Here is a 24651-nt window from a genome sequence, read left to right as displayed (position 1 = left end):
AAATGTATTCTAAGGGCACAAACCTCTAGTTATAATATGAATAAGTTCTTGGGATCTAATGTACAGCATGGTGGTTATAGTTCATAATCCTGGACTGTGTATTGGGTTGGTCAAAAAGTTCATTTGGGTTTTTCTGTAAGATGTAAAATGTTATGGAAAAACCCAAATGAAATTTTTGGCCAACCCAATACTTGAAAGTTGCCAAGAGTATAGATCTTAAATGTTATCAACACACACACAAAAGTAATGGAAATATATGATGTAGATTAAGTCACTTCCCCAAGCTTGCTACTAAAGCAAGCTAAGATGTGAATTCTGCTTGATTTGGATCTCAAATTCACTCTACCGTGTCTCCCAGTCACTTTCCGATTTTTGATCAACTTGCAGGAATCAAAAGGGAATTTAGCATAAAGAAAATGTGGTATATATGTACAATGAAATATTATTCAGCCTTAAAAAAGGAAGAAGGAAATCCTTTCCCTTAAGGGGAAACATGGATGAACCTGAAGGACATTACACTAAGTGAAATAAACCAGTCCCCAAAGGATGAATACTGTATGATTCCACTTAAATGAGGTATCTAATATAGACCCTCAGAAGTAGAGAGTAGAATGCTGGGTGCCATGGGCTGGAGGGAGTGGGGAATGGGAAGGATTTTTTTTTTTTTTTTTTTTTTGGCTGTGCCAGGTCTTACATGAGGCACACGGGATCTGTAATCTTTGCTGCGTGCAGGATCTTTAGTTGTGGCATGCAAACTTTTACATGTGGTATGTGGGATCCAGTTCCCCGACTAGGGACCAAACCTGAGTCCCCTGCATTGGGAGCACAGAATCTCAGCCACTGGACCACCAGGGAAGTCCCTGAGATGCTGTTTAATGGGTATAAATGTTCAGTTATCCAAAATGAATAAGTTCTAGGAATCTGCTGCATAACATCCTATCTGTAGTCAACAATACTGTATTGTACACTTAAAAATTTGTTCAATGTCATATTCAATGTTCTTACTACAATTGAAAAAGGGGGTAATTTAGTCTCCAAAAGGACTGAATGTTGAACATGAGTGGCAGAGCATTGGACTCTGCTAAACCCTTATCACTTCAACTGTTAAATGGGGATAAAACAGTAATTACCTTACAGAATTATCTGAAGATGGAATGACATAACCCATGAAAAGTATTTGGCACCCTGCCTAAAACATAATAATGACCCAATTAATGTTTGTTATTATTGTTTTTGTTATCATCATCAGAAACATACTTATTACTCCAGTGCTCAGACAACTGCCAGGAACTGGTGTCCCCCCATCACATACAACTTCCTTGTGTCCCTTCCAGCCATCTAAACCTCCCTGGAAAAGACTCTGATGCTGGGAGGGATTGGGGGCAGGAGGAGAAGGGGACAACAGAGATTGAGATGGCTGGATGGCATCACCGACTCAATAGACATGAGTCTCAGTGAACTCCGGGAGTTGGTGATGGACAGGGAGGCCTGGCGTGCTGCGATTCATGGACATGACTGAGCGACTGAACTGAACTGAACTGAAAGCTCTGTGATTGACAGGCAAGTCAAGATCTCCATTCCCGCCTTTCAAAAGGTGCAGGCAATCAATTCCACAATCTACTAAAACACGCAAGGGACCCTAGGGGGTTGAAAACTCTTCAAACCGAAAATCATCAAAACAGGTTTTATTTTATCATCTCTAACAACAGTCCAGCTGTAATGTCAACTGTGCTTGTTCTAAGAACAAACAAAGCTTGAATCATGTTTTGGCAAGTCTTCAGAGACTATCTGTACAGATAGATAGGTAGATAGATAGATAATATGACACCGTAATATGACACATTCCCTTCACATATAACTTTCTGCAGCAGGAGCATAAAGATAATTTTTCAGAAATACTGGAGGGCTCCATCAATTTTCCAAAGAGACTCTCTTAATCCTTTGATTCACAAATCACTCTCTTTTGAAGCACCTGTCATGTCAACTGGTCTGATGCTACTACATGCTCATCCCTCAAATGCTTTGCTTGTAATTAGAGCCACTCTCCAGCAAGATTTTCATCCATTTTATGAAACCCTGCATCTTTTGCAAGACTTGCAATTCCACTTTGCAAGCATTTGCATCATATTTGCATCATACTATTGGATATCTCTAGCATCTGGCAACCTCCCCATAAAAATATTGGTGCCCTGGTTGACAATTAGGCTTGTGTGAAGTGGAAAGGGGGAATATGTGCATAAGTGATGAGTTTATGGGTTTCCCCTGTGGTAGCTAACGGTAAAGAACCCACCCGCCAATGCACAAGACATAAGAGACACAGGTTTGATCCCTGGGTTGGGAAGATTCTCTGGAGGAGGGCATGGCTACCCACTCCAGTATTTTTGCCTGGAGAATCCCCATGGACAGAGGAGCCTGGTGGGCTATAGTCCATAGGGTCACAACGAGTCAGACATGACTGAAGTAACTTAGCATGCATGATGAGCTTATTGGTCATTTACCATATCATGACAACGCTTGATTCTCTGCATGACTCTGTACAACGTGAGCTCAGACAATGAATTCCCAGTTAATGACATCTCCTAAACTTTATTTCTAACCCTTGAGTACACAGGATATCATCTGGTATATGCTACACTTAATCCTCTTGGCGTGAGCTAGACTAAGTTTCTGTCCACAAAAACAAATATTCTTAACTAAATCCTCCAGACACTTGAGCTCTGACACTAATTTTTTTTTTTTATTGTTTCATATGAAGTACTTAGCTCAGACTTGCTGGAATTGTGCAAATGTCCAAAAATTGAGTTTGGTAATATTCTCAGTAATAATTCTTAATAGTTGAACAGCTCTGAGCACCAAACAAAAGGGCGTTTATAGGCATGGGGTCTTCATTACATAAGAATTTATTATCCAACTCTAACACAGTAATGAGGTTATATCTGGAAGCAAAAAACCATTTATAATATAAAGAAGAATTCATAAGTGGATGGCCACGTATAAAATTAATTCCCGTGAAAACCTCATTCCCCGCATAATTGACACAGTTGGTGACCTAGAGCAAATAATTTCACCTCTTTTGTCCTCTGTCGCCTCGTGTGTAAATTGCCCATGTTGAAGATTTGTACATGAGCGGAGATGAAACATGGTAAAATTTTGCAATCAGAAAATTAAAGAAGAAAGGAGAACCACAGTTGTCTTCCAATACCAGTTTTTCTTTTCTACTATATTGATAGAACAACTGGATTTTAGGTGGGTTTTTCCTAGCTCCCTTGCAGCTAAGTGGGAATTTATAACCATGGAGATGGAGACAAATGTGTGCAATTTCCCAGCCAAGCCCTTAAGGAGAAGGGGCATTTCTTTCCCATCTTCACTGTCCTCTTTTCATGGGCTAGACTATAGACTTGGTGCTAAATTACAAAAAAGTGTTGACAGTGAAAACACCTGAAGGATGATAAAGAAAAAAAAAAGAAGAAGAAACCCGAGGGGAAAAAAATCCCAAGGTTCAGAGTTGTCATGGCAGCCAGCACAGTTTTTTATGTGCAAGAGAATTAAGTATCTACCTCATTTAAGCTATAAGTATTTGGAATTGCTCCTCAAGCAGCTGAACTATATCCTACGCAAAGTAGTAGCATTCTCCTTTTATCTGCCACACAATCAAATCCACCAACATTATGCATCTCCCATGTACAAGACATTCGAGGCAGTGTTGAGACAAGGCTTGGAATACAAGATTCTGACTCATGGGAAGGACAGGGGTAAAAGATAGTAAGGGAGTTTGGGATCAACATATACAACCTGCTACATTTCAAGTGGATAACCAACAAAGTCCTACTGTATAGCACAGGGAACTCTGTTCAATGTTAGGTGGCAGCCTGAATGGGAGAGGAGTTTGGGGGAGAATGGATACATGTATATGTATGGCTGAGTCCCTTCACCGATCACCTGAAACTATCACAACATTGTTAACTGGCTATATTTCTATATAAAATAAAAAGTTTAAAAAAAGAGAATATGGATTCTGAAAGAATAGATACATGTATATGTATAAAAATCATTTTGCTGTACATCTGAAACTAACATGACATTGTTAATCAACTATACTCCAATAAAAAATAAAAAGTTTAAAAAAAGAAAATGGGTTCTGAAGTCAGGTTAACTTTCTCCAAATTGAGCTCTACCACTTCCTGACAATGGGATAAGTGAAAGTGATTTGCTTAGCTAAGCTGCAGATTGCAAATCTATAAATTGGGTGTAGTAAGCCTAGCTACCACATGGGATTGGCATAAGGTTTAATGATATAAGGCATAATGAAATAATATATGGAAAGCATCTAGGACCATGACACACCCAGCATCCCAAAAATGTTAGTTCTTATTACAGGGGAAGATGTTTTCAGGGCTGGAAGAAGACCTGATACTAACTTCAGTCTGGGGCTCAAAAGTTAAGGTGGCACCACTGTGGACTCCTTCATCCACATTTTTGCTCACCCACTAAGTGGATTTCCTTCTGAAACGTGAACTTGCTTTCTCCTTGGCAAATTCCCATATTTTCAGATTAAAAAAAAAATTAGAAGACTGGTCTCTTACCCCTTAGATTCAGTTTTAATCTGAGAAATGGGTGTCAAGAGTGTGGGTAGGGCCAGGCAATAGTCAGCACCCGCATCCTTCCAAGAGAGTAAGGACTATGCAGGTCCCATCTACCACATGTGCCAGCCATGAGCAGCTCCAAATCACAGAGAACTACATTTCCCAAACTGCTTTGCTTTCTGGTTTCCTGCTCAGTCCATGGTGGCAGGCTGGAGGGAAGGAGGAGAAAAGAGCCACGGTATTTCTCACTCCACTCATCCATCCTGCTTTGGCAGCAGCTAACCAATCTTGGCTCCATATGGAGGTCCTGGCACTTGAGCTCTCATAACACAAGCTTCTCTTTCTGTCCTTTTTCCCTAGGGAGAGTAACGACTTCCTGCTCTTGGTAATCTCTGAGTTGCCTCATTTCCCCATTTGCCCCCTTGACTCTTCCATCACCTAGGGATTCAATCCCCTGCATTGAATGCTCTCTGCTTGAAGGACCTTTCATGACGTCCTCACAGATACAACATGGAAACTCCAGTGCTGAATACATTGCCTTGTATGTGTAGGGGGTTCAATGCCTATTTGTTGAACGAATACATACTCAGAGGAAGAGAATGCTAACATAATCCCTGAATTTGGTCCTCTGACCACTCTGAGGAGCTCTTTGGCTGAGAACACCTCTTACGGAATACTCACCTCTGCTCACAAAGGCTGCCAGCTGGCTAAATCACTGAAAATACCAAAACAATCATCTTTCAAAACCCCATTGATGGTCTCATCCCCTGAAGTACTAAATTCCATGCCCTTGGGTCCTGAATTTGCAAAGGCAGGGAAGAATTTTCTTCTGAAGACCCTCTCCGTGTTGGATGATCCAGATGAAAGCAGAATAGATAAATAGGATGGAGGAGGAGAGGGTGCAGGAAAAAAAAAAAAAGTACCACCTCTCTGAGAAGCTATTTATCTCCAGACACTACTGGGGATCAGCACAGTATTTCAATATTCAACATTCAATATTCAACACAGTAAATATCTGTTTGGCCCCGAGAGTTCTCTCCCATGGAAACAGCTAATAAACTAAGCTGCCTGAGTTTATTCCTTCTGCCAAGGCACATTCCAGAGTCTGATTACATTTCTGTTTTATTATGGAAAAGAGGAGAGAGAAAGAGAGAGAGAGCAAAGGATCACGGAGGTGACAGGAAACCCAGAGTTAGTCTTCCAGGTTGATGAGGTTTTTTTCATAGACAGCCAGAACCACAGATGTACGTTACAATCAGCACCAGTCCTCTCCCTAAAACGGGAACTGCCCTCTTAACCTGGAATTCCAAATTGTGTCGTCACATCTAGCCAAGAAAGTGGCCACTTTACCAAGTCTCCAAACAGAGCCTGGAAGTGGTAAGTAGGTGGAACGCTCTCCAAGAAAGAGAAGAACTCCCAGGCAGTGTCAACGCTGCTAATCTCTGTGGACCACGCTACAAGTGGCAAGGAGATATTTTCATCTCTTGTTTATTTTTGACAGTTAGGAAGCCCAGGGCCCAAGCAGTGAGGTGGTTTCCACATGGTCCTGGCTCATGCAGGTCCAAGTAGGACATGGATCCAACCCATATTTCACCGAACTATGCCACCTTCCCAAGACAATGCCTTTCTTCCAAACGCTGAAATGAGTAACCTAGAGTTTTTCTTGGAGATTATTTGACTTGCCTTACTAATTATTTGATTTCTTTTTTTTTTTTTTTTTCATTTTTCCCAAGCCAACAAGCCCACTTCTTTTGTGGTAATACTATAACTAGAATCATGGATTTTTAGACTTGGAGGTGCCTTTGAAGTTCAACCCCCTCTATAATATTAACAACAATATTTGGTATTTACCAAGGGCATACCCAGGGCTGTATGCCCTGTTCTAAGTTGTTTGCCTGTTTTATTTCACACAGTAGCCTTGACCGAAGTGTTCCATGGAATGCTGGTCTCACATTATACTGCATAAGTTGACCCCATGGTCCAAAAGAGTTTGCAGAAATGTGACCTACTGGATCCAGCTAGGGGAAAAAAAAATCACAAGATGCACATGAACATCTGAGAGACTGGAAAGTTCTGCAGTTAAGAAAAATCATTGCATTTCTAAAAACAAGTTTCTTCCCAAAGATCTCTGTCCCTGGACTCCTTATTTCCTGAAATCCAATTACCATCCTGCTCCCATTCTAAATCAGTGAGAAAGCTCCATCTTGTCTTATATGTTCCCTGGCAAATGTAATTAAGATGGGGGAGGCCTCTAGCATCTTAGAGTTTTCAACAATCAGTCCTTAACGAGGAGTTGCTTAACTCTTTCTTAACTGGAAAAACGAGCGCTGGGAATCGCCTGCTCGGTTAAGAAATTTAAGATTCTCTAAATGAAGTTTGCAAGTGGATGGATGGAAGGTCTGCAAACACATCGCTCACTCCTCACCCCCGTCCAGCTCAGCCTCAGATGCATTATAATCGATATTTAAACAACTACAAAGGTGAAGGTTGACCCTGAGCGTCCTTCCCGCGGTTCATTCCAGATATTATCTATGAGGAGTAAACAGGCCCGTCCCGAAGTCTTGGCCACCCCGGTGTGATATCAAACAGCTGCTCCCAGGCCGTGGCAGCAGCGCCCATATTTCTCCTGCTGTACTTATAACAAGTTGAGCTTCCTGGCGGGAGTGAGGGGTGGGGGTTCTCTTTGAAGTTCAAGGGAGCAGTGTGTACAGTATGTGTGGGAAGGAAAACAGATTTGTCTCTCATGGAGAGCATCCTTTCCATGAGAACTGAAACTTCCAGGAAGAAGAGGTATCATTTAGCACTTCAAATAATAAAAACAGTAACAATAGTAACCCACATGGCGCTTATAAACCTTTTACTGGTGTCAAGCATGGTACTAGAAACTGTCTGACTTCAGCGCTTGCTGGAAGGTAAGAACCACAATGGTTCCCTTTTTACAGAGGGGAAAACTGAGGCTCAGGGAGGCTAAGTGACCTGTTAGATGTCCCAAGGGAGGTGAACGGTGATCTTGGGTTATAGTTTGGCCCAGGACTGATGTCTTAGTCCCAAAACTGGAGCAAGAATAGTTTTCTTGGCCAACTGAGGGGCAAAGAATGAGTTCTTCAAAGAGGAAGAGACTGGAAGAAATGTGAGAAGTTCCAATGTCAGTCTCACTTCTCCTCGCAAGGGAGACATGTGCTGATGGTGGGGAGGGAGCGTCTATGTCCTGGCAGCTGCACGTCCCCAGGGAGCTCAAGTTCACTACATCAGCTCAAGAGAAGCAAAGTTGGGGGCCGCGGGCATGGCAATGAAGACACAGAACACGAAGTCAAGACCTGCCAGAGAGGATGGAACCCCCAAAAAGAGTGCAGAGGCATAGTCTGCACTTTTCCTAGGCATCTGTGTGTGTGTGTGAGTTGCTCAGTCGTGTCTGACTCTGCAACCCCATAGATTGTAACCCACCAGGCTCCTCTGCCCACGGAATTCTCTAGGAAAGAATACTGGAGTAGGTTACCATTCCCTTCTCCAGAGGAATCTTCCTGACCCAGGGATGGAACCCACCTCTCCTGCATTACAGGTAGATTCTTTACCATCTGAGCCACCAGGGAAGCCCTGGTAGAGTCTATGAAAAGACACATCTTTGTTGAGTGCCAGGTGCTCCCTGAAGGGACCCAAGAGAGAAGAGGTTGGAAGTTGCAGCATCTCTTATATTGCAAACCCTAGTTATTTTCACAATACACTACAGGATACCTAGGTCAACTTGTGCATCCAGGGACAACCCATGAGCATGAACCCCAGAAGGCAAAGATCATGGGGCCCATCTTGGTAGATGCCAACAGCACACACCTGCTCTGTGCCATCAACAGTTGCAGGCATTCCTAGGGACTTCCCTGGTGGTCCAGTGGTTAAGACTTCGCCTTCCATTGCAGAGGGTGCGGGTTCAATCCCTGTCAGGGAACCAAGATCCTGCATGCCTTGGGGCAATTAAGCTCGAGGGCCAAAACAAAACATACCAAATGCCACAATCAAGATTCGACAACACAGCCAAATTAATAAGTAAATAAAGCTTTTAAGTTAATTTAAAAATACAGAGTTCCCAGTCTAGTGGAGGTGACAGGCATTACTTATACAATCACACAAAGAAGTATGTGATCATGCATGAGCCTTGGAGCAAATTATATGATTCTCTTAGAGTGTGGAATAGGAGACATACCAGCCCTGCTAATCAGGTTTGACCAGGGTTTTAGCTTCTGCCACTTACTTTCTATGTGCCTTTGAGCAAGAATTCAACCTCTTTAAGTGTTATTAGGCTCCACTGGAAAATGAGGACAAGGTCAATGGCTACAAGAATATTAGAGGACTCCAGGTTCCAAGATAGTTATTCCTGGTATGCATGGATACCAAATTAAGAAACTCTGAACATTTCAAGAGAGTATTTTGGTGCAGACAGATTCTTTCTTAAGGCTTCCTTTGCTAATGTTTGTCATCGCATTTGTCAAAGATCTTGTGTATTCATTCAACAAATATTTATTGAGCGTCTATTATGTGATATGGACTTCCCAGGTTGCTCAGTTGTAAAGAATTTGCCTGCCAAAGCAGGAGATATGGGAGACACAGTTTCCATCCCTGGATCAGGAAGATCCCCCGGGGAAGGACATGGCAACCCACTCCAGTATTCTTGCCTTGAGAATCCCATGGACAGAGGAGCCTGGTAGGCTACAATCCATGGGGTCACAAGAGTTGGACACGACTTAGCGACTGAGCATGCATGCATGCGTTATGTGATCTGGCCCCTAATTCCCTGAGCCAGGAACTACATGAGCGAGCAAGTCAAACAGACATCCCCACCCTTGTGGAGTTTATGATCTATGGGACAGCCAGCATACAACGGAAGATGAGACTCAGCCAACGTGGCCAAGGTTTTCACTGAGGGTGTCCTGACATCACAGTGGATCCCCTGTATTGCTCAGCAGAGTCAAAAAACCAATCAGAAACTCCAGCAATGGAAAAACTCTGAACAAATCACCTTGCCCCCTTGGCAGCCAGGGGACAGAGGAATGCATGGGCAGGGACATCTCAGGGCAGTGGGTCAGTCCCCTGATATTTTAACAAACTGTCAGGGAGCCACACATCCCACCTTAATCTCAGCCCTGGTGAATTCTGGTTGCTGCTCTTGTTTCCTCAATTTCTTCCCCACTAAGGTCAAGCCATGAACATCTCCTAGTTCAAAATTCAAAAATGAATCTCCCTAGGCAATTCCCCAGTGGTCCAGTGGTTAGGACTCCAAGCTTCCACTGTGCAGGGGCACGGGTTTGATTGCTGGCTGGGGAACTAAGATCCCACATGCCATGCAAAAAAAAAAAAGTGAGCCTCCTTAAATTCTATTTGGTAAGAAAGCACTCAGTGATACCTGTTATGAGTTGAACTGTGTGATCCAAAAACTACGTGTTAATGTCCTAACCCCTGGAGCCTGTGAAATAGGGTCCTGGCAGATGCAATCAGGTCAAGACGAGGTCATACTCAAGTGGAATGGGCTGTAACTCAATATGACGGGTGTCCCTATAAGAGGAAGGAACTTTGAACACAGAAGGCAAGAAGGCACGAGAAGACGGGAGCAGAGATTGAGAGGTGCAGCTGCAAACCGAGCAGTGATGAGGATGGGCAGCCACCACGAGAAGCTGGAAGAGGCACGGAAGGATCGTTCCCTGGAGCCTTGGGAGGGGGCACGGCGCTCCAACCCCTTGACCCCATGCCATAGCCTCCACACTGGGAGAGCATACATTTCAGTTCTTTTCAGTCCCCCAGTACGTGGTTGTTTGTCACAGGAACCCCAAGAAACAAATACAATACCCAAATTTTGGAAAAGAGCTTGAGATTGAGTTTTCACCCAGTATTAATGAGAAAACAGAGGAGACCCAGAGGCAGGAAGGCATAAAACCCAAGGTCACCCAGGAAATGTGTGCCCAAGCCAGGCCTGATCTCCCAGTCCCCAACTTGGAAGATACTGGGTTTCTTTTTTTTTTCTTTTTCTTCTTGTCATCACCTGGCCCCAGTTGGTCTTAATGCTGCTATCATTTATTATTTCTGCAAGAAAGAAGAGGCTTGGGAGCCTGTGTATTTTCCAAGTCCACCAGTCGGTCTGTTTTTGCTGGCTTTGCATGAAAACGGCCAGGCTGTTGGCTCCGCAGGGTGATGGGCTGACTCGGGTTGTGATGTGAGTTGTAAGTACAATGACAGACTACTCCGGGAACAGCGCTGGGCACGGTCTAGCGAAGTGGACTAGAAAACCACAGCATGTCGAGAGTGTCTACAAGCGCCTGCGGTTTCCTAATGCCACTCTCTGCCAGGGTGCCTGCGAGCCCAGTGGGACTTTCAAAGCCTCTGTATCATTCTTTGAAGGGGAGGAGGGAGGAAGGAGAAGGAAGCGGAGAGTTGAGTTTCTGCTTAAAGGCCTCCAAGATTCCATTTTAGGATATATAATTACAGCTTTTCATGCCAGTTCCAACTCAAAGGTGCAGAATTTTTGACAGGCCCCCAAAGCATGAAGGCAGATAACCTGGGGGACAACGGGAGATGGAATCAAGACCGAGCTGAATCTGGCAGACTCTAGGGGCCAGAACCAGACTGAAGAGACTAGAGACTAGAGTCAGCCCCTTGGAGACAGCCTGGAGGTGGATACACAGTCCTTCCCTCACCTCCAGCCATGAGGTTGACCTTAAGGAAACGAGACAGCGTGAACCTTCTTCATATCTTTGTAGCCTGAGCCTCTGGTTGGAGACTCTGGGGCACTGCTGTAATTCAGGACAACTCGGGGGTCCCCTTGGCAGGCAAAAGGCAGGCGCTGTGCTGAAGCTGACCTGGACTTTGAAGTCAGCAGGGGCCAAGCTGCAGTCCTAGATCAGTGGCCAATGTGCTGTGGGACCAAGTCAATTCACCCCTTTAAACTTCAGATGCTGCATTGATAAATGGGATAGTGATACCTTCCTCAAAGGGTTATAATGTGTAGCCCAGGAACTTTCATTGTGGACCCTGAAATCGGACCACGAGGGGAGAGCATTCCCTGGTGGTCCAGTGGTTAGGACTCCACGCTTCCACTGCAGGCGTCATGGGTTCAATCTCTGGTTGAGGATCTAAGATCTCTCATACTGTATGGTGCAGCCAAAAATTTTTTTTAAATCTAAGACCACCATTGGGGACTTCCCTGGCAATCCAGTGGTTAAGACTTCGGTTCTGAAAGCAGGAGGTACAGGTTCAATCCCTGCTTGGGGAGCTAAGATTCCACATGCCTCATGACCAGAAAACCAAAACATAAAACAGAAACAATGTTGTAAAAAATTCAATAAAAGATTTTAAAAATGGTCCACATCAAAAAAAAAAAAAAAATCTTAAAAAAAAAAAACAAAAAAAACTATCCACCAGGGGATACAGACACAGGCTCCCGCCTCCTGCCCTGTGTCTGGAAATTCCCCTGGAGAAGGAAATGGCACTCTAGTTTTCTTGCCTGGAGAATCCCATGCACAGAGGAGCCTGGCAGTCCATGTGGTTGCAAAGAGTCAGACATGACTGAGCGACTAACACTTCCCCCTCCTGCCAGCTGGAGAAGCTTCGGGAAGATTCCCAGCTCTCTGTAGCCCAGTCTTCTTATCCCTGGCTCGGACCTGCAGTGGACACGATGGGGACACACCCATACCCTCTCCACACCATTCCCATGCAGGTCAACCCAATGCGTCCAACTACAAGCACCTGCAACTCTCTGCCCAAGGAATTTCCTTGGTCCCAGGGACCCACTTGGCCTGCACATGGCACAGATGAGGGGTACCAGGAGTTAAGACCCCCGGAGGAGCCCCCCATCAACTAGGATGGGCTGGATTTGACACATAACTACCCCCAAATTTCTGCCTCTCCAGTGAGACAACTGGGGCATGTCTGATGCTATCTTCCTGAAGATCCTCCATGAAACTTCACCCCAGTTGCCCGCTGTAGAGATGCTGATATTACTGAGCAAGGGGGTGGCTTGCCCAACTTCTTCCCTTTCTAGTCTTACTTTCTTAACGCAGACTCTTTTGATATCCCAAATTAACCACTCAGACTCAAGTCCTGTCGTAGGGACATCTGTAGGATTCAGGTTCTCAGTACTACCTCACAGAGATCTTGTGAGGATGAAATACATGGATAGATGCAAAGTTCTTAAAGCAGTGTCTGCCACATGGTCAAGTCGTGATTAAGTTAGTCTGTTATTATGAGGTTTGGACTAAGCTGGCTCATGGCATGTGTAAAGCATCTTCACATAGTAAGGAAGCACTTGAAGATGGCCGTGTCATTGTACAGACTCAGAGACCCCAAGGAAACTTCCCAAGGTTGCATTCAGTAATGGGTGGAGTTCAGGTGGAACACTTCATTGGTCCTACTCCTCAGAACATCTTTCGGGGACTGGGGGCAGGGGGTGGTGGAGAGGCAAGACTGTGGCCACTAGGACAAAGGATTATGTGCACCCCAAGCTTCACTTTCCTTGGTCTATGGAGAATCCAGGAGCGTGGACAAAGATGGCTTTGGAGCTGCAAGTCCTGCAGACAGGGGCATGTAGAAACAAAGCCATGGCTCTAAGTCCTGGCCATTGACCCTTCCCCCAGCTATCCATTATCGTGAACGGGAATTTTATGCATCCTCTACGCCAATCACCTCTTCAATTACCTCTTGTGGGGGTGGAGGCAGGGACAGGCCCAGTGGCATCTGATGTCACGTGTGATTTAGGGTAAGTCACACTTAAGAGGGCATTTGAGGTTAAAGAACAGGGAATTCTGGGCCTGTTTATAAATCAACAGGCTTGAGGTTTTCATTATTCACCTTCTAGAGCATGGAGCAATATGACTCATTGGATCATAAAAGAGATCAAATAGCTCTGTTGCTAATAATTCTTTCCCTGACCCATTCTCTGGCACATTTGGTTTGTAAACAGAGTTTTAATGGCATCCCTTGGACATAATAACATCATTTCTTTATAGCACCTTGGCCGCCTCGCCACTCTTGGCTGTAATCGGGTTTAGGTTTAAATGTCCCTCATTTGTGGGCACTAATGTTGTTTGGTGTTTTTAAAACTACTTAAGGCCAGGGAGATTGCCCCTTGAAAGGCTTGAAGCAGCCCCTTTCAGAACACAGCACTCTCGCGAGTCTGGTCTAGAAGCCACAGCCTTCACCCCAAGACCATCCTCGGGACCCCGAATGCTGAGAGTCACGGTTCCTTCCCGAACCCCACATCTCCAGGGAACGACTTCGTGCAAGGGGTCCTCGGCCACCTCGAAGTTGGTCTCTCAAAAGTGTCGGGAATGTCAAATGAGCTCCTGGCGCCCCGTCTGGTTTTATGGGTAAGACAGGATTGTTCATTAACTCACCATCACCCGCAGAGATGGTCTGAGTTTGGAGGCAATAAGAGGGCAGCTTGGTGATCACGGAGCAGCATAAGGAAGGGAACAAGAGAAAAGAGTGGACGGGTCATTAAATGGATGGAAAATCCCCCTTAGGACAGCTTTTCTTGAACTTTCGTCCTTTCTGTACCGCTCGACAATTTAAGCCAGATCTGAGCACTTCTCTTATTATTATTTACTTGCTGTTTTTCTTTTTGTTTAAATTAACTCACTTTATCCACTCTTAAATGCTTGCCAGAAATAAGAGGTAACCATAAAAAGGAATATGGGCCCACCATCCTTAATCCCAAACCCCAGAACCAGATGTGTTTCAAAATTCAGAAATTTCCAGAGAGGTTACGCAACTTGTCCAAGGGCACACAGTTGCAGATCTAAACCACCTCCCAACCCCAAAGCCTGGGACCTTTGTCCTCTTTGAGAAAAACATAAACTGAAAGATACATGTAGTCTGTGCCTTCAACCTGGGATGCCACCTATGGAAAGGAGGGCGCCTGCAAAACTCTTGGATGTCAGTGAATTCCCAGGTCTCTCTGGACACCAGATGCTACACACCTGGTCTCCAGTGCTGAGGTCGTGCCAACAGGTGGGACCCTCAAAATTAGTATCTGGAGGGACGTCCCTCTTTTTCATTCCAGGAAGAGGAAAAAGAGAGTCTGTTTTCAGGCTGCCGTGCACTGCAGGGCCTGGTTGGCATCTGGGAAAATCAATCCTTCTGGAAGGAAATAAAGCAGGACAGCCAGGTTTCTGGGATTATAGCTCTCTCTCTCACATGGGAGACTTCTGCCTAATGACCCCAGGGAAGAGTCAGTCCAATGAAAGGCAGGCGCCCTCTCCAAGGAAAACTCGCTTCTGGGGCACCAGGAGAGAAGCCATTCTCGGAGGAGGCAGAAGAGGGCAGAGGAAACCCCAGGTAACATGGATAATAACAGCTCACCTCTGCGGCACCTTTCATCTGGCGCTCTCAAAGCCATTTACCACCACCCAATTAATTTTCTCAACATCCACTATGCCATCAGCCCCACCCCTCAAAGGTGTCATTATCATTCTTTTACGAGCCAGGCAACTAAGAGGTTAGTTGGCTGGCTCAAGGCCACAAAACAGTTGTAAGGCAGAAGCCAAATTTGGGATGGTTGCCTCCCTCTGATCACAAGGAACTGAAAAGAAAAGATTCATTTGCTGGAAAGGCCCTGATTACCACTTTTCGTCATTCATTCATGCATCATTCATTCCCCTATCCCTCCATCCATTCATTCATTTGTCCGTCTATCCATCATCCCCTCTTCCATCCATTTATTCATTCATCCACTCATCCGTCCATCTCCATTCACTCGTTCAATTCATTTGGCAAGCCTTGACTGACACCCTGCCATGTGCCTGGCTCTGTACAAAGGGCTGAGGACTAACACCATAACCAAGACAAAGTACCCACTACCATCTAGAAGTTCTCCAAATATTTATTTTTTCCATGCCTACAAGACTTTACAGCCCACAAATATATTTTCTTTCTCAGATTCTGTGAAACAGAGGTGTTTATTTCAATCTCCCAGATGAAGAAACTAAGACCTAGGCAGGCCAGGCCACTCTGCAGAGCTAAGGTTTAGACCCGGTGCTCCTGGATCCCTTCTGTATTCTGCAGCATCCTTATTAAGCTAGTCTTCCTAGTTCCTGGGAAAATCCCCATGGGGCCTTGACTAGGTGAAGGGCTTTGCTCATCCAGCAAAAGGGCCTCTTACCAATAAACTTTGAGTTGGCTAATGAAATAGCTAGATTGATGAAAATCAAGATTGGACTTTCATGAGAGCATGAAAATAAAACTTTATACCAGAAAAACAAGTCTGATGGAAAAGACCAGGGCATTCAGATGTATGAGTTAAACCATCAAGTAAGGCTGGAGGACAGATGACTTTTTCTAAGTTCAATGTGGACAATTTATCTTCCTTCAAGTTTTTTTTTTTTTTTTTTTAAACCAAGGCTCCTTTCTTGCTTTCATTTAGGTATTCGGTAAGCACAGAGTCAAGGGCTAGAGAGAAACTTCCCAAACAAGTCCTGCAGCTGCTGCTGCTAAATCGCTTAAGTCATGTCCGACTCTATGCGACCCCATAGATGGCAGCCCACAAGGCTCCCCCGTCCCTGGGATTCTCCAGGCAAGAACACTGGAGTGGGTTGCCATTTCCTTCTCCAATGCATGAAAGTGAAAAGTGAAAGTGAAGTCGCTCAGTCGTGTCTGACCCTCAGAGACCCCATGGACTGCAGCCCACCAGGCTCCCCCATCCATGGGATTTTCCAGGCAAGAGTACCAGGCTCCCCCGTCCATGGGATTTTCCAGGCAAGAGTACTAGGGAAGTTTCAAACATATGCTGAAGGAGTAGTTAAGTTATATCATTTTCTGATCGTAAGGAACTGTGTGGGAGGGGCCCCTGATTACCACTATGAGTCATTCATTTATTCATCACTTATTTATCTATCCATCATTCACCTATCTGTCCATCATTTCTTCCTTCCATCCTTTATTCATCCATCTATCCATCCTCCCACTTATTCACCCATTCATTCATCCTTCTCCATAGCTTTGAAATGTTCCATGATATAAAAATAAAGTTTACAAATGATCAGCTCCTGACAAACACTACCTAAGTCACAGAATAAAACTTCACATCAACAGTAATAAATATGTAGCCTTAAAAACATGTATGTATGCAGTCTTGATAGGTTGTGATGAGAATGGCAATTCACATTTTGCATGGCCTTCATCACCCAAAACCCAAAACCCATAACCCTAGTCTAATCACAAGAAAAACATCCAAGAGACTCACACTGAGGGACAGTCTACAAAATGTCTGAGCAGTACTCCTCAGAACTGTCAAGATCATGAAAAACAAGGAAAGTCTGGAAAACTGTCATATCCAAGGAGAGTCTAAGGACACGTGACTAAATGCAATGTGGTATCCTAGGTGGAATCTTGGGACAGAAAACGGTTCATTAATCGAAACAAAGGCATCACACTCACATAAGATGTTAATAGTAGGGGAGACTGGGAGTGGGGTCTATAGGAACCCTCTGTACATCGTCACGATTTTTTTGCTATTAATGTGAAATGATTCTAAAATTAAATATTGATTTAAAAAAACAATCATCTGCATATAAAAACCTCCTTATATATACAACTACTATGTAAAATGGATAATTAATAAGAACCTACTGTGTAGCACAGGGAACTCTACTCAAGGCTCTGCGGTAACCTAAATGGGAAGGACATCCAAAAAAAAGGGAATGTATGTGTATGTATAACTGATTCACTTTGCTGTACAGCAGAAACTAACACAACATTGTAAAGCATATACATCAATAAGAATTAATAAAAGATTAAAACTTAAAGCAATCATGCGTGTCATTGAAAAGAGTAATGAAAAGAGAAGCAGAATCAATGAAAAGAGAAGCAGAACCCATAAGGGAGGAATTGCTTTTCGACTTTCAGTTATACAGATTATGCTTTTCTGAGACTTGGTGGACATGGCTGTGTAAAATCTATCTATCACCCACACAAGCAAGCTAAGTCACTTCAGCTATGTCTGACGCTTTGCGACCTTATGGACAGTAGCCCACCAAGCTTCTCTGTCCATGGGATTCTCCAGGCAAGAATACTGGAGTGGGTTGCCATGCCCGCTTCCAGGGGATCTTCCTGACCCAGGGATCGAACCTGTGTCTCCTGTGACTTTTGCGTTGCAGGCAGATTCTTTACCACTGAACCTCCAGGGAAGCCCATCTATCACCCGTTCATTCCCTTTATAGGTAGCTATTGAATATTTTCTGCTTCACATTTGCTTGATCTCCAAGATCTTGGGATACCTAAACTGTTGACCATCATCATCTTTCCAACTGAGGCAAGAGTCTTGTGTTGGGGTGCAGCCATTCTGGGTATCCTCAGCCCATCCTGTTATGCCATTCCTCTTAAATCCTTAAGCCCCAGCCAAGGGCTGTGCATCAGTGGAATCCCAACATGGAAGGACAGACCACCAACAAGAAATGAGACTGGGATTTCCCTGGTGGTCCAGTGGCTAAGAATCTGCCTCCCAATGCAGGGGACATGGGTTCGATCCCTGCTCTGGGAACTAAGATCCCACATGCCTCAGAGCAACTAATCACACACACCGTAACTAGAGAGAACTCTGCACTCCCCAACAATGATCCCACATGCCACAACTAAGACCTGAAACAGCCAAATAAACAGATAAATAATGAGAAGGGCCTCGCCACAGTGAGACACAGCTAGACAGTAGCCTGCACACAACAACGAGGAGGCCACGTGCTGCAAGGAAGACCCAGCACAGCCAAAAATAAGAACATAAATTAATTAATTTTAAAAAATGTAAGGAGGCCACAAATCCTCACAAAGACATCATGACCCATTCCCTCTGTCATCACTAGTCAGACCTGATATTGGGGTATCGCCTGCCCTGGTAAATATTTCCTGAGTCAGCAATCACTGTGGAACCTGCAAAGAGGGAAGTACAACGAATACTAAATTAAGCACGGCATAGCATAGGCCTCTGAACAGCCCTTGGCATTGCATCTTTCATCCAAGGAATCACAAAAGACTTGTCCAAACATTAATTAATCTGTCCCACAACACCCCTGCTATTATTAAGCCCATTTTACAGATGAAGAGAAAACACCACATGATGTCAATTGAGCAATGAGTTGGTGGTTCAATCCTCAACCAAATGGCAGGCTCTGTTTGGGAGGAAGGAAGTAAAGTCCAGGAGGGGGACAGCTAGGCGCTCAGTAACCAATAGTTCTGCCTCTAGTTTCCCCACCACCTGGAGAGTCTCATAGAAGACACAATGGAACAAAGAGGTTTTGGATTCAGACAGATTTGGCTTTGGGGACTGTGACTTGGCCGTTCACACGTTGTGTGACTACAGGGAAGATGCATAACCTCCATATGCCTCCATTTCCCCAAACGTGAACTGGAGAGCAGACATTACCTTACAGAGGACTGGGGCAGGATTCAGAGGACAGCTTAGATATAGCCAACTGGGGACAAGTGGAAAATGAGATTTCGACTGGAATTTGATGTCTGGGAACCTCGCTTGAACTTTAAGCGTGCAACTGAGGGGCAGGGAGACACAGTGCTCCTGGTACAAGTTCTTTGGTGTGGGGCACAAGTGGTAAATCTGAGGAACAGAGTTTTAGGAATGGTTAAGGGAGATCAGGTAAGGTTTGATCAAGCCCACAGATGTCAGCAAAGAGGGGAACTCTGGGAATGATTCCACCATAAGGAGATTCTAAAGGGCAGCTGTTGAGAGGAAAGAGGGGTTTTTCATTTGGTATCAATTCACACACACACACCCCTAATGCAAGGACCCATAGGTGCTCTAATGAGTTGTTTATATTGTTTTTTGGTTTTTTACATTATAACTTTTTACAATTTATTTATTTGATTGGGGATAACTACAATATTGTGATGGTTTTCTGCCACACGTCAACAAGAATCGGCCATGGGTCCCCTCCATCCTGAACCCCACCACCACCTGCCTCCCCACCCTATCCAGGTTGTCATAGAGCACCAGCTTTGGGTGCCCTGCTTCATGCATCAAACTCTCCTTGATTTCCTATTTTAAATAAGGTAATGTATATGTTTCAATGCTATCCTCTCAAATCATCTCACCCTCTCCTTCTCCCACTGAGTCTCCAAAAGTCTGTTCTTTACATCTGTATCTCCTTTGCTGCCCTGTACATGGGATCATTGGTACCATCTTTCTAGATTCCATATATATGCATTAATACACAGTATCTGTCTTTCTCTTTCTGACTTATTTCACTCTGTATAATAGGATCTAGGTTCCTCCACCTCATTAGAACTGACTCAAATGTCTTCCTTTTTATAGCTGAGTAATATTCCATTGCGTATATATACCACAACTTCCTTATCCATTCATTCCAGCTAGTTTTAAGCAGTCAAAAACAAGGGCAAGGTGGAAGCTCTTCTCCAGGACAAATGCTCATGCCCCAGGGCTGGTTTCAGACGTCTTCTATCCAGGTGACAGTGAAGTGCACGGTGGCCTGGGACACCTTCCTCTTGATCACTGTACACAGTGAACTTTACACTCAGACTCTGAAAAATAGGCTCCTTCTCTCCCCCATTTCTCTGTGCAGTGAGTGCCCTTCCCCTGGGTGCTCACAGCAGCCACGTCCCATCTCCCATATCCCCGTTTCCAGAGAATCACAGGCATCAGCAGTTCCCAGACTCCATGGAGCATGGAAGGAGGGCAGGAAGGGAGAAGGTAAATGCCACGCAAGTTTCAGAAGAGACCCAGATCACCAGCACCTTCATAGAGCAGATTTCAATAAATGATCATTAAACTACATTGAGTTTATAAAAAGATCCCTTGCTCCACTACCTTCAAGAACTGGTCTAGGAAATCTCTCCAGGCACATCTTCAGAGCCAGTGGAGTACTAAAGGGACGGAAAACAGAAAAGCAAAGTCACGGGACTCCCCTGGCAGTCCAGGGGTTAGTACCTCACCTTCCAAAACCGAGGTTTCAGGTTCCATCTCTGGTGGAGGAGCGACGATCCCATGTGCCTCGTGTCCAAAAAACCAGAACATAAAGAACAGAAGCAATATCGTAACAAATTCAAAAAAGACTATGAAAGATGATACACATTAAAAAAAAATTTTTAATTAAAAAAAGAAAACTCAAAGCCAAAGGGAGCAGCTAAAAACAATGAAAAAAAATGGGAAAGACAAAGGAAGCAGCTAAGGAGAAGAAGGCAAACAGTAAGGTCAGCTGGGATGTGAGTATGAGAGCAGTGCATGAGAAATAGGAAAGCAGAAGGAGGGGAAAGTGTCCTGATCCATAATATAAGATTGTTATGAACGAAATAAGACAACGCTTGCAATGTCCTTATTGCAAGGTCTGCTTGCTGCTGCTGCTGCTAAGTCGCTTCAGTCGTGTCCAACTCTGTGTGACCCCATAGACGGCAGCCCACCAGGCTCCCCCGTCCCTGGGATTCTCCAGGCAAGAACACTGGAGTGGGTTGCCGTTTCCTTCTCCAATGCATGAAAGTGAAAAGTGAAAGTGAAGTCGTTCAGTCGTGTCCGACTCTTCACGACCCCATAGACGGCAGCCCACCAGGCTCCTCCATCCAGGGGATTTTCCAGGCAAGAGTACTGGAGTGGGTTGCTATTGCCTTCTCCGCTGCTTGCTACTAGTTTATGCTAATAACTAGTAGCATAACACGTGAGTGTGCTCAGTCATGTCCAACTTTTTGTGACTCCGTGAACCGTAGAGCCCACAAGGCTTCTCTGTCCATGGAATTCTGGAATGGGTTGCAATTTCCTTCTCCAGAGGATCTACCCAACCCAGGGATTGAGCAGACGTCCCCTGCACTGGCAGGTGGATTCTTTACCACTGTGCCACCTGAGAAGCCCAGTGAAAGTGAAAGTGAAGTCGCTCAGTCGTATCTGACTCCTAGCGACCCCATGGACTGCAGCCTACCAGGCTCCTCCGTCCATGGGATTTTCCAGGCAAGAGTACTGGAGTGGGTTGCCATTGCCTTCTCCGGCACAGTAGCCTAACATAAACACTACTAGCTGTTGGTACTAGAGTGACAGCTTAGTGTCCTGTTGCTTCTGCAGCCAGAGTAAAGGCTTAAGGTACATTAAAAGGCAGTTGAGGGAGCACAGGCCAAGCACAGAGGAGTTTCAGGGCAGTGAAATGATACTACAATGACAGATACAGGTCATGATGCATTGGCCAAAACCTACAGAATGTACAACAAGATTAAGCCAAAATGGAAACTCTGGGTGCTGGTGATGCGTCAGTGTAGCTTCACTGATTATAACAAACGTCCATTCTGGTGGGGATGTAGACGGTGGGAAGGCTGTGTGTAGGAAGGAGGGGAGCAAGGAATCTAGGGGAATCCTCCATACTTTTTGCTCTTTTGCTAGGAACCTAAAAACTACTCTAAACAATAAAACTTTTTTTTTTTTTTTTAAATGGAGGAAGGTTGAAATGGAGCAGGTAGGATCTGAGATCTGAGTAAGTGAGTTACACTCTCATTCATATGCTGAGCATTCGTTTACTGAAAACCTACCTGGGCCAGGCATGGTGTCCAATGTGGATGTACAGAAGGCATCAAATGTAGGGGGCTGGGGTGCAGACAGATGTTCACACGTTCACAAATAAATAAGCAGGGTTATTGGAGAGAGTGGCAAGCACTATGGAGAACATAATAGGGTGATGGCGGCAGAGAATGGTGACCAGGTGGGGTGTCACCTCCCTGTCACTTCAGGGGGGGCCTCTGAAGAGGTGATATTGGAGCAAAGACCCAGGTGATGAAAAACAGTTGGCCATACAAGAGCTGCTTCCCAGGTGATGCCAGTGATAAAGAAAACCCGCCTGCCAATGCAGGAGACGTAAGAGACGTGGGTTCGATCCCTGGGTAGGGAAGATCCCGTGGAGAAGGAAATGGCAACCCGCTCCAGTATTCTTGCCTTGAAAATTCCATGGACAGAGGAGCCTGGCGGACTACAAAGAGGCTGCAAAGAGTTGGACACAACTGAGCGACGGAGCACACGCATGCAAGAGCTAGGAAGAGGATGGCAGGCAGTGAGGGTGGCAGAAGGAAAAGTCCTGAGATCAGAACAAGCTTGGAATGTCCAGGGGACACATGGGATGAGGGAAGGGGAGCCCTGAGTAATTTATGAGCCAGGGGCTGATAGCAGTGACCGTGTTCCCAGGGCAACCTCAGGGCAGGCTGGGTACCCTACTGGATCTGAGCTGGATCTAGGAGGTTGGATGATGCACCCTGTAAGACCGGAAGGCCAACGAAAAACCTCATTTCCAATCTTGGGCACAATGGCTTCCCACACGGGAAAAGACTCTGAATTAACACCATTTGTTAAAGAAACACCACATGGCACTTGCTCTGTTTTAAAACCTTGGACGACAAAAATGTAAAGCCATATCCCATGAGCTGGGTACCGCTTGAGAAAGGACACTGTCACAGACAGGATGCAGTGAGTGTCACGTTCCAAGCAAGATAATAATGCTGGCATTTCACATTTGTTTGTTTTTTCACTTGGGGAAGTGAGGTAGAAAGGAGGATAAGGGGCCTAATTAAAGAATGTGGGGGGGGGGGGGAACTCATTTAAAAGTAAATTCTGCATACAACACTGTAGTTCTAAGTTTGCCTATGGACCAAGGCTAGCAAGTAATGTGTAGAAATGAAAACGTTTTTGTCTGGGTGTAAGTATTAGGAGTGACTGGGTTTTTTTTTTTTTTCATTTTTGCAAAAATTTTTTTAATACTCTCACACCATCATTCTAATTTAAAGTAAAAAAAAAAAAAGTTTAAACACACTCTGGAAAATCCAAATCTCTCCCGGAGATGAAATTGCAGCAAGGAGACCATTTCACAGCTTGCCTTAATTTTGTTTCATTCTTCTATACCCTAAGGAGGTTGTTCATCACTACCTGGCTACAGAATTGAATAGGTGTGAAATCCAAGCTGATAGCAATACATCACTCCCTATTGAACTTCAAAGCTGAGGCCAAACTGCCTATAAAAATAGTTTTCATACCGGGCCTTAATCTCTTTCATACATTTTGCCTCTTTTTCATTTTTTTAAAGTTTTACCATCCCTGGGGTGAAGTTAAATATAGTGATAGTTAAGCAGTGCATGGCCCCCAAAAACCAGAGTTCTTAATGTGTTAAGTTTGAGTTCATCACGAGTCCAAGCTTGAATCTTATCAGAAAACTTTATCAGAGCTATTGCTAACAGGGTTCTAATGAATAAAAAAGAACACGAAAACCACAAAGGGGGCTTCTCACCATGAACGTGTGAACAGGATCTATCAACTACCTATTAAGAGTGTATAACTGAACTGTATTAGAATGCATTGCTTCAATTTCCACCCTCTACAGACCTTAAAGCCACGTGATAAAGAATCTAGAAAGAGCCTGGTGTGATAGGGTCCTAGTCGCAAAACCCCCTTTTTGTAAATAACAGTTTCTGTTGAAGTTGTTGTTGTTGCTCAGTTGTGCCCGACTCTTTGCAACCCCGTGGACTGCAACACGCCAGGCTCCCCTGTCCTTCACCATCTCTCAGAGTTTGCTCAAATTCATGTCCACTGAGTCAGTGAGGTTAAAGGGTTCCACTTACTACCAAGTTCTTGATATTATTTGTTTTTATCATGAACGAGAATACATTTACAGAATATGAGCTTTCGTATGCAGAAGTCCAGATTTCTACATACAAAAGTAGCAACAAGTTGTAAAGAATAATACTGACAATAATAATACTAACAAGAACACATTTACACCCTGCTTATGATGTGCCAGGAGCTTCTCTGAGCATTTCTGTGTTCATGTCTTGTTATGAGGACCTTTTGAGGAAGCTGCCATCAGCTTTTCCCGTTGAGGAAACTGAAGCACAGAGAAGCTAAGCAACTTGCCCAAGACTACACAATTACCAAATAGAGGAGATAACAGTACAAGCCCATGCAATACGGTCTAAGGATTCTTAGACTCTATATCCAATTACCTTCATGATCACTAATTTGCTTCTTGATACTTTCTATGTGTAGTCTGCCTTACAGCGTATGTTTTTGTGTATCTATCCCATCTACCTCACTGAACGTGACAGAAATAAACTGAGC

At 44.5% G+C, this 24651-nt stretch overlaps 1 long non-coding RNA gene across 2 annotated transcripts in view; it reads right to left on the bottom strand.

Moving 5' to 3' along the window:
- Nucleotides 1-24651, bottom strand: part of LOC102413559 — a 146370-nt gene that overhangs the window by 101430 nt on the left and 20289 nt on the right. The window contains exon 1 of one of the 2 annotated variants that reach the window (XR_006640110.1): nucleotides 20514-20600. The exons of the other annotated variant lie outside the window; for it this stretch is intronic. This is a non-coding gene — a long non-coding RNA (uncharacterized LOC102413559). Of the gene's footprint in view, nucleotides 1-20513; nucleotides 20601-24651 lie in introns of those variants that run through there. 2 annotated transcript variants of the gene reach the window in all.

The sequence above is a fragment of the Bubalus bubalis genome, chromosome 17, assembly GCF_019923935.1.
Source record: "Bubalus bubalis isolate 160015118507 breed Murrah chromosome 17, NDDB_SH_1, whole genome shotgun sequence".
Lineage (NCBI taxonomy): Eukaryota > Metazoa > Chordata > Mammalia > Artiodactyla > Bovidae > Bubalus > Bubalus bubalis.
Note: the sequence above shows the minus strand (reverse complement) of the source record. Positions and strands in the feature narration are given on the sequence as shown.